The sequence below is a fragment of the Nannobrachium achirus genome, assembly GCF_963921795.1.
Source record: "Nannobrachium achirus genome assembly, chromosome: 20".
NCBI lineage: Eukaryota > Metazoa > Chordata > Actinopteri > Myctophiformes > Myctophidae > Nannobrachium > Nannobrachium achirus.
The window spans coordinates 53,082,207-53,092,289 of record NC_137827.1 but is presented as its reverse complement, the minus strand read 5'-3'; positions in this window follow the sequence as shown (position 1 = coordinate 53,092,289).

Below are 10,083 nucleotides of genomic sequence, written 5' to 3'. Positions count from 1 at the left end.
GTGTGTGTGTGTGTGTGTGTGTGTGTGTGTGTGTGTGTCTAAGGTCTTGTGGAGTTGTTTTGACTACGGTCTCTAGCGCTACGTGCCACCATGATTCAGTCCCAGGGACGTGCAGAGAATGTTAGAGAGGCAGGGGCTGAAATGTCTAAAGCGGCCTTTTGGTGAAAATATCAACTTTTGGTGAAAAATAGCCGACCTCCAAGCTCACAACGTGTCGCGCTACGACACGTTGTGAGCTTGGAGGTCGGCTATTTTCAGTGCTTGATACCACACTGAACTAAGCATAATCAATTGAATATTGGAGATGGTGTAATGGCATGGGTTTCTACACAGAGAGGGCAATTCTTTCAACATAAGATGCTGCATTCAAGTTAAGGAAAGTTTGGACAAGGCAATTATCTTGAATGCTGCTTTCAGGTATGGCATATAAAGAGGGCATTAGCGTTTCTTTCACCATAGTTAAAACTACCTTCATTCATGTTCTGGAGAGGGCAATTTTTTACAGATGGATAAAAGGGCAAGGGCTCAACCCCCCTTTGCAGTCTATGTGTGCCTGTTCAGTCCTGTGTTATAGCGTTTAATGGGTACAACATGCCACTAAGAAATCCGGGGTTAGGAGTTCCGTTCCCACCGGGGCTTACCCTACTGGAAATGCATATACTTGCGAAACTCTTACGGTTCTTTGGATGAAAAGGCATTGAGTAAATGGCACACGTATTGTATTATGTATTAGATGTGAGCATGTGGCAGCCATTGTGTTTTGTGTTTTACTATTTTAAATCCTCTCTGGGACTATGTGGGCTTTTGAGAGCCTAGCGGTGCAGATTTGAATAGTTTATGTTTCACAGTTTGTACGTTCTTCGCAGGGATCCCGAGGGGTCCTGGTGACTTAGTGTATGCCCACACTGCAGACACAATACAGACACAAATGCCAACGTTGCGGCGTGAATTCACTTCGTGTCTCGCATGTCGCCGTTCTTCCTGTTCTATCCTCCCTGTTTCCACCGGAGGAAGTGCCATGATGCGTGTTTAACCACTTTAACCATTATTATTAAAAATTAGCTTATATACAAGCTCACAGCAAAATATCATGACAATGTGTGCAAATCTTTGAATATATATATTTTCAAAGCGAACATTTGTAACTCAAACATTTGAAACTGGTTTCCATTTGCAAGTGCTGACATTTTTACCATTGAGCTAACAGAGCTGGCCTGCTTGCTCTTGGGATGAAGATCCTGTGTCGATGGTGAGATGTGACCTTTGGTACGATCTAAATAGTCTAGATAATGAGCAGGGACACCAAATGCAACCACCCCCAATTGTATAAATTATATTGGATTAACATGCTCAACCATACAGATTGGACAACGTTAAATTGTATTCATAAAAAGTGAGGCTCTAATCGAACTAATCAATTTGATCGATTATAAAAAATAATATTGACAATTTAGTAAAATGTATCCCTATTTTGAACATAATCATAATAGACAAAATGTTTCAAAACATTTATTATTCATTTTTGAAAAAAAGAAGAGACACTATTTGCTGCAGCGAACATGGAGTCGTGATCACCAACTCTCTCCCTCTCTCTCTCTCTCTCTCTCTCTCTCTCTCTCTCTCTCTCCCTCTCCCTCTCTCTCTCTCTCTCTGAGGGGCGAAATAGGACCTGGATTGGATGAGTTGCAGTTTTTGAGCGGTGGTCACACCGTCTCCTATACGTGGACGTGTGTGTGGGTATCCGTCCGGCCGTCCGTGTATGTAGCCTCAAGCCTGCAGTACCTTTTCTGACCACACATGTTAAGGGAGGGGCGCTGTTGTTCTCACACACACACACACACACACACACACACACACACACACACACACACACACACACACACACACACACACACACACACACACACACACACACACACGGGGGAAGGGTGGGTCAGCATGTGTGGTCAAGTATTTTATTATTATTATTAACAAACTGAATGTTTTAGGGTCAAATAAATTAGAGTGTGTGAAGAAACTACAGCATTGTAAAGCACACTAACCCCGCTGCACCCACCCAGTAGTGCTGTTGCACAGCCTCCACGACCACCGCTCGGTTCACACGGGTGTGATTTTTTTTTATAGCATCGCTGAACGGCTAACTTTTATATTTTGTGTTTTATTCAGTCATTTAAACTGTACTTGGATTTAAAGTGGACAGCACACCATGGTTTTTTTGCGGTACTGAATTGTGCACTTTTAAAATAGCTGGGGCGAAGGTTTGGAAACTGCCAGATGAGAGTGATTTCCGAGTGGAAATTACAAAGCGTTTGATAACACTTTCCCTTCAGTAGAGTGGAAATTGCAGCGTGTTTGATATCACTCCACAATGAATAGGCATACTTACTTTAATGGAGTATTTCCAAATATTGCACTAGTTACTTTGCCGATGTAAATTATTATAATGGAAAACATACATTAGCCACTTTAGCACTATTTATTTGTGCCATTTCAAAAATTCACACGTCCTGCCATTGGCAAGACAGTAGATTTTCAGGGGATTTGCAGAACATTGAGCTTGTAGATCAGCTATTTTTGCTATTTTTATGACCTCTGACTTCAAAGTTTAAATGTACCTATGAAGATGGATTCTGCTTTTCAATGGGAATGGAGTGGTTTGCTATTTGAAAATAGCCGATCTACAAGCTTGTGACGCGTTGTGACGTGTTGTGAGCTTATAGATATGCTATTTTCTAAAGATTCTTATACACTTGAAAACTTGTGAAATGAGACATTCTGCATAATGAATACGTCTGGTATTTTGTAGGCCTACATTTTGATACCAATACTTTTGTTTTACTGAAGTAAACTTTGAATTCAATACTTTTACTTGTAACAGAGCATTTCTGCATTGCAGTGACTCTGGACAACAGCCTGTCCGACCAAAACGACACTGTGTCCTCGGCGATGCGTGAGCGAGTTTGAAGTCGATCGATGTGACGGTTGATTTACAGACGCTCGCACACATGCACGCACGGTCGCACGCACAAACACGTGCACACACACACGCACACAAAATATTTCTCGCATTTACAGTCGGATGGGGCCTGAACATTCTGCGAAAACAGATCGACAACAAGCTTGTATTTTGGTTGTTTTTCGGGCAAAAATATTTGTTGCAGAGGAGGGAAGAAAAAGGGGGCAGGCTGCATGTTGTGTAAACCCCCGCGGGACCCCGGTGAAATAAGTATATAGGGTTTAAGTGGTTAAACACCGAGGACATTACAACATGTTTGATCTCTCGTTCGTTTTAAATTGTCTGCAGCTGTGATTATAAGTTGAGGGAGGAAAGAACAGTTTCTCGCGAAGGTTTCACAAGCAGAACAAGACATTCTATTTATTTACGCAGTACTGTGTGCCATCTTAAGCTACTTTGGAAACGTCTGAAAACAAAGACATGTCGTCTGTGAACGAGCTTATTTGTTCGACAAATGAAACAGTATTTGGCCGCAACTCTTCTTTATGCTTTTATTCTTTTGCATATAGATATAGATAGCTTAAAGATCGACATGCTGTTTTTACTAAATATAAGTCTCTATCATGGTCCTTCAAACATGTATTAAAAACGTGTATAAACGTGTATACTCAGGCTACATACAGGCTACAGACCCACACGGACGGAGACACGCATACACACACGGCCATGCTAAGGAGCGGTCTAACCGCCGCTCAAAAATGTATTTGTACTTTATTGAGTGTTTCCAATTTCCGATACTTTTACTTCTACTCCACTACATCTGGGATCCAAATATTGTACTTTTACTAAATTACATTTATTTGAAAACTTTAGTTACAAGTTACTTTTCAGATATAAGTTATTATATTTTATGTTTTATACCTAGTAGAGAGAGAGACTGCAACAAAGCAGAAAGCCCGCAACACTCCTAATTAAATAAAGTCTTTATAACATGAGGAAAGAGGAAGTCGCCAGTACACAAGAAAATCTTTTTCATATGATTTATTTACCTCTGTGCCTGTGGACAGAGACAACGGGCGCGTTTCGACCTGAACGGTCTTCCTCAGCGTTGACAACGCTGAGTTTTATACCTAGGCTGTTTGAAAATAGACAATCTACAAGCTCACATCGCGACGCGTTGTGAGCTTGTAGATCTGCTATTTTTAAACATTTTGTACTTTTACTTTTGGTACTTTAAGTACATTTTGATGCCAATACTTTCATACTTTTACTCAAGTACATTTTGAATTGCGGACTTTTACTTGTAACGAGTACTTCTACATTGCAGTATTGATAATTTTACTTAAGTAAAGAATGTGAGTACTTTTTCAACCACTGTATATATATATATATATATATATATATATACACACACAATATATACACACACACACTAGATGGATTTGCCTGTCAATCATCGCCTCTGCTCTTCCCCATCAGGGGGAGAAAGGGAGGGGAGGGGCTGGGACGAGAGGGGGCGGGATTAATCGACTCAAACTCCGGGGGCCAATCACAACACTTTCCTGAGCCTAATTATTCGGGGGGGAGAAAAGAAATTTGATCTCATCAGACCTTTAATAAAGTGGTGGAATGGCTAGGTGAGACTGCTTTAATGGAACACTTGAAAAACACAACACTATAACAGTCTAGAAACAGACATTTGGCATTGTACGGCTTCCTCGCGTCTGGCGCAGTTGTCTCGTTTGATCGTACAATAATACATCATCAAACCCGAGAAAATTATATTTTCTTATTCCTTGCAGGGTAACCGGCCAAACATAATTCATGACGTGATGTCTTTTCCAGCGGAGCATATACGGCGGGAGTTTTAATAGCTCGAAAATTGTTGTGGCATTATTCAAGACAATTCTCTCTTTCCCGGAGTCTGTCTACTCAATAAGAGCAAATTGGAGCCTAATCCAATTATGACAGCGGCAGTTATAGAGCTAAAATAGGTTATAATAATAACATTGGTCGTGCTGGTCGTGCTGGTTCAGAGACATGTCGACACACAGAGGGAAAAGCTCTCTCTCTAAGGGACTTGTAGAGAATGTTAAAGAGGCAGGGGCTAAAATTTCTAAAAGGTCCTTGGTGGAAATATCGAGTGTGATACCGCACTGAACTAATCAAGGCAATAACTGGAGATGTGGCATAACAGCATGGATTTCTACACAGAGAGGGCAATTCTTTCAACATAAGATACTGCATTCAAGTTCAGGAGAGTTTGGACGAGGCAATTCTCTTGAATGCTGCCTTCAGGTATGGCATGGAGAGAGGACTTCACTGTGAGTCCGTGACTATGATGGCCATCACATTTTTACGTGATAGCTTATCGCCTAAAATTTGAGGTGATAGCTCTTCACCTTGGACTCTGATAAAGCCAGGGACGTGCTGGCCATTGGGAAAAGCGGGACAACCTCCGAACGTCCGGTTCATTCCCGGCCGGTCCAGGCCGGCCATTAGGACAAAATTAAAAAATAAAATGTCGGCCTTCGTTCAATTTTGGGGGCTGGGCGGCCAACAAAGTAAATTGTCACTGTCCGGCATAAACCTTGTATCTCCTAGTTTTAAATGTGTCAATTCTTTTCGCAAAGCAAAGCCCTGCTTCATCATACAAGGCCGTTGCACAAAAGTAGTGAAAACAGGCTGTTTTCACTAGTTTAAATCATTGTTTAAATGATAAATAGGAACAAACGGTTTTGGACATACAAGGTTTCCACCCGACAACGATGAAATATAACTCATGTAATTGGCCCACTGGCTTGTCACTTGTCATGATCTGAAATGGCAAATCTTTGAGTAGCAGCAGCGCTATAGAGAGAGATCTGTCTCTATAGCACGCAATGAGGGCCTCTACAACTCTTTTTCCCGGGCTGAATCAGGGGCCCAGCACGTCCCTGGATAAAGCCTTGAGTCTCCACACATCTCTTCTGTCTGTACAGTTGCTACTGCCTGCATGCACATGCACATGCACATGCATGCACATGCACATGCACATGCACACGCACCCCGGTTCCCTTGGTCTCTGCAGGTGGTAACATAAGTAAAGCCATGTCAGATGTGTTGTGCAGCCTATGCAGGGCATTGCAGGCTACGTGCTGGCTGGCACCATATGGACCAGGGAATCATATCATGCTTGTGTACAAACCAGCAGGTATTCTGTAGTATGTGCACGAAAGCGCGCACACACATAAACATAACATACGCACCAAACCAAAGAGCCTAACATAAAGCACAGTGATCTTGTGGAGTTCAGCTGGATTTAAGACAAATAAATAAGCTATCTATTTCAATGTTTCCATTTTATATAATTGTGCACATGTGGCATTCCTCTAAATACAGACACATACAATAGAAATACAGAACACGCAGAACAACGGGGGCTGAACGGGTAGAGAGAGGCCGCCCTAGGAGGCCGGTTCAATTCCCTGGCCAGAGGACTCAGAGGTACATGTCCCTGAGCAATACAATGAACCCTTAACTACATGCTCCCGGAGGCTTAGACTTTAGGATGGGTTAAGGGCATGGACGACAATAGAGCTCATGATTGTGTCTAAAAAGACATAATTAGCCACTTGTACGCATGCCCACTGAAATCAAAATCATAAAAAATTGCTAAAACCATAGAAAGCAGTAAATGAAAACATTTTAACACTTTTAACATTTTTCTCTAATACAATCTAAAATATGAACCCTTGTTGTAAATAAAGTTGTCCTTTAAAGGAATAGTTCATACCCAAAATGACTTTTTTCAATCCATTACTCAACCCATGGAGACTTGAGTTCAAGAATATTATTTAGTTTTTGTCGCATTGTTAAGATAATTATTACTTTGATTTCAATTAATTTAGCCCCATTGATTCTGGATGGAGACCCAATCAATGGGGCAAAATGTATTATGATCAATGCGACAGAAACTAAAAAACTATTATTGAACTCAAGTCTCCATTAGGGTGAGTTATCGATTGAAAAAAAGTCATTTTGGGGGTGAACTATTCCTTTAACATGAATCCAATATATGTTTTGGGGGTCCCTATAGCCTCATCTCTCTCACAGCTATGAGGGGGTCCTTACACATTAGTGTTCCAAGCGCATTCGGAAAACGGTTCCAAATGTGATGCAACCGATTCCGGTTCCTTCAGCGTTGGATCCGGTTTCCCCGGGTTCCGGATCCCAAACCAACCCTATTCACCGCACAGAACCCTTTCCCACACTGACCTGACAGTTCTGCCATATCTGGCCTCCTATAAACCACGTCCCAAGGCCATAGCTGAAAACCTCTATTAATGACCTCAAGCAATTTGACGTTGTTTTCAAACGGTCCCTTCCAGCGTTGGATTATCGGTTCACATGGCAATTGGAAAAACCGCGAGGTTCCCGTCAGCCGCAGAACGGCAGATCTTTGGAGCTGATCAAAGCGTTTTAAGTGTTTATTCTAAATAGTGAGGACTGTAGCCATGGTTTTATGACATATACTGTGTAGATGATGGCCATTATTTGATTGCTGAAAATTCTCTTCAGAAGAGCCTGGGACACTTAAATGTTGGCCTGGGAAAATGCTTGTTCCCCTTGAAGTCTGACTGAGCTAGAGGTCTGCAAACCGGGCCCGGTCCGATTGGGGCCAGAGGCTATTTACAGATTATGGACGGGTTCTTGGGCCAATTTTCATGCAACCAAACTAAATTAAATTAAATTAAACTAAATAGGCCAATTACAATTACAGAGTAAACAATGTTTTGTTTGTTAACCAACTAAGTTTAGTTCGTATTAATAGATATTTATTTTTGTAAATGAAAAGATCCATGCATGCACATGCCCTACGCACACGCGCGCGCGCACGCACACGCACGCACGCACGCACGCACGCACGCACGCACGCACGCACGCACGCACGCACGCACGCACGCACGCACGCACGCACGCACGCACACACGCACGCACACACACACACACACACACACACACACACACACACACACACACACACACACTCCCCTGTATACTACTCCCTTTCTGTTACACGTATAATGAGTTGTGGCAGTTGTGGCCAGCACAGATAGCTACGGTAACTATGGTGGAAATCAGAGAAAACATTTTGCAAACAGTTTTAGCAGAGCATATGCAACTTTCAGTTGAGTGGAACGATTGACAAGAGGAGGAGGTTTGGCTTGAAACGAGATGCATGAAATGTCAACTTGTCAAATCGCCGGCGTAGAAAAGGTGTCAACCATCGTCTAACGTCAGTTAATGATGATTAGTAATGGAAATGTTGGTCCCGAGACATGCACACTCCTTGGCAATCAGTGCTCTACTCAAGAAGGATTGCAACAAAAGTGTAATCACCTCTTACTGAACAGGGTTGGGATCTTTTAGGTTCCGATTGTAGTTCCTTAATGATTCCCTCTAAAAGGTCCCATTCCTTAACTGTTCCCTTTAACAGTTCCTAAGCATCCTGGTGTAACTAAGTACATCTGAGTACATCTACTCAAGTACTGTACTTTTGAGTTACCGGTATCTGTACTTTACGTGAGTGTTTCCACTTTCCAATTCAATCTTTTTCTGTTTTTTTTTTAAATATTAACCACTTGAATCCTAGAGTCCATATTCTGAGAACTAGCAGATCTACAAGCTCACTTGTGAGCTTGTAGATCGGCTTGTAGATCGGCTATTTTCTAAAGAGGTTTGGTGTAGAGGGGAAAGAGAGCAGACTAAGTGAAAGGTCAAGTTTAAGTATTGATGGTTCAAGTGCTTAAATACAGTATCTGAAAACACAAATTGACATGAATCCAAAACACACTGATGATTGTGCTGTCAAACAATGAAACAATATCTATGATAAGGTTGTGGGGATGGGGGTCCCTGCATGAACTCTCTCTCAACTAAGGGGACCTTGGCCTGAAAACGTTGAAGACCCCTGATGTAAGCGTTGGGTTGATTTTCGGGCGAGGTCGGGCCAAGAATCCTCCTTGAAGCCAGGGCTTATAGGGCTGTGGGCCGAGGTTCAGTGCTGACCAGTGCTGCTGCTATCACCAACCCAGGGCTGTTGTTGACAGCTGGAAGTTGGCCGTTGCTTGTGTTGCTTTTCCTGCTCTTGATTGACCATACTTCAGTTCTCACAGATGTGCATGACTCAGTCAGCACTGCCAAGACATTCTCTCTGCTGCCTGGGTGTTGAAACTTTGTTTACGACAGTCTAGCCAAACCGGGGTAGAGAGACACACACACACACACACACAAATGCGTGTGCACACACACAGCATGAATTGGCCATAAACATCTCGCCAAATTGAAAGTTTCTCTTCAAGTTCTCTTGCGGTTTTCTAGCTGTCAGTTTGTGAATTAGCCCTGCAGGAAGTGAGCAATGTTTCATGTGGAAACCGGAGGAAACCGAGGGCCTGACAGGACGCTGTTATTGTTTCCATGGGAGATGCCTTGTAAAAGGAGCGCTTGTTTTCGGTGGAGACGACGGAGGGGCGCGGCGTCTCAAAGCGGTCTTGAGCCACGTGAGACGCCGCCGAGCGAGCCGAAACGCGCGAGTCGCCGTGTCGAGCGTTGCGAAGTCCGCTTGAGCCGTCTCAGCGCCATCCGAGTTGTGTCCCGATAGGGACAGAATTGTGAATCTTCGCCACCCCCTCGACTTTCTGGCACCTCCGTGCGGTTCAATGAACACAGCGGAGCGCTCCCTACCTCTGGTTCAGCCAATCACAAGCCGCAGCCGACAAAGCATCTCCTAGGAGCACACTAATCGCTGACAGGACAAATGGACCCTAAATGCTCATTCATGCTAAAAGGTGAGGTGAGAAGCTACTCACCTTTTAGGTACTTAGGTACTCACCTAAAAGGGTGATGTCGGTCAGTAAAAACAGAGAGGTTGAGAGGTGAGTTCACCGATATGTAATGTTGTAGTTTTTCGGAAAACTACTCTGTGGTGCTACTCACTTAAAACTGGAGTATGAATAAGCCTTAACAGGTCTGTAACTCAGAGAGTGTACAAATTAGCGTCCATTTGGTTCCATTTTGTACACTCTCAAAGTTATGGTGGTCCTTGAAATAAAGATTACAAAAAAAGTTTTTAGAACCAGTGCTCT